This window comes from Aplysia californica, unplaced genomic scaffold, assembly GCF_000002075.1.
Source record: "Aplysia californica isolate F4 #8 unplaced genomic scaffold, AplCal3.0 scaffold00719, whole genome shotgun sequence".
NCBI lineage: Eukaryota > Metazoa > Mollusca > Gastropoda > Aplysiida > Aplysiidae > Aplysia > Aplysia californica.
Genome location: NW_004797989.1, coordinates 61,099 through 62,170, shown reverse-complemented (window position 1 = coordinate 62,170; position 1,072 = coordinate 61,099).

Sequence of the window (1,072 nt, the reverse complement as noted above, 5' to 3'; positions counted from 1 at the left end):
TGTGTGTGTGTGTGTGTGTGTGTGTGTGTGTGTGTGTGTGTGTGTGTGTGTAAAAAAATTCAAAACCAGGGTGTATTCAAATATAAATTGGGACAGAGCAGAGTTTTAAGAGAAATTCAATATAATAAGTGTACACACTTGTGTTGTAACAAACAGTGGAATGCATAACTTGTGCTAAACTAAAATAATGATTTCCGAGACACATCTGAAGGAGACGCTTATTGAACAATCAGGGTTTTTCTTCTGTATTAGGTGAAAAGTTAATAACGACGTTAATAATGATTGTTCCCGACCACCCGAAGGTCTGAAACATTTGAAAAACTTTGTAAAATTATTTTATAAAACGTGGTATGTTGGTGTTGTCGCTTTATTTTTTCAATGTTTTTTTTACCCTCATTCCTTGCACTTTTCATGTCGGTCTGTTCTTGCTACATGTTAAAATAAATAGCTCTCAAATACAAGTTTTACAGTAGGCTGATAAGTTGACAAAACCAGGTTACGTATTCGACATGATAATATATAGGCTATCTGATCATTAGATTGATAACATTTATCAAGACGAGCCAGTTGAACAGCTGACTACCGTTTAGTTCAATTTTTGGAATACAAATGGACTGTTATAATGGGAGCCATTTGGCACGATCGGTTCGGTTCGGTTCGGGTCGGTCTGGTAGGCGAGTAGGCGGGGCTAGCCAGATTGAGGGCGCAAAGCGACCATCGTGGCACAAACCGATCGCCCAACAAACGCGTTTGTTTTCAGGTGGCGAATCAGGCTTTTTTTTGGCTACAGATTATGAAAGCAACACATTTATATCAAGCAAGATGTGGCAAAACTGTAAATCTTACTTATTTTCCTCTTTTTACTGTAGGTTTAAAAAAAATACCCCATCGACACCATTTAGATCATTTAGGAGGCGGGCTACCAATCCTGCCTGTCAGGACCAACGCAGGGCAGGGATACAACATCCCAGCTGTGAGATCGAAATACTTGATAATTAAATTATCCGCACTCAGGAATCGAACTCAGGTCCACAGTGTGCGACAGTCACATGAAGTCAGCTCAGAAGGGGGG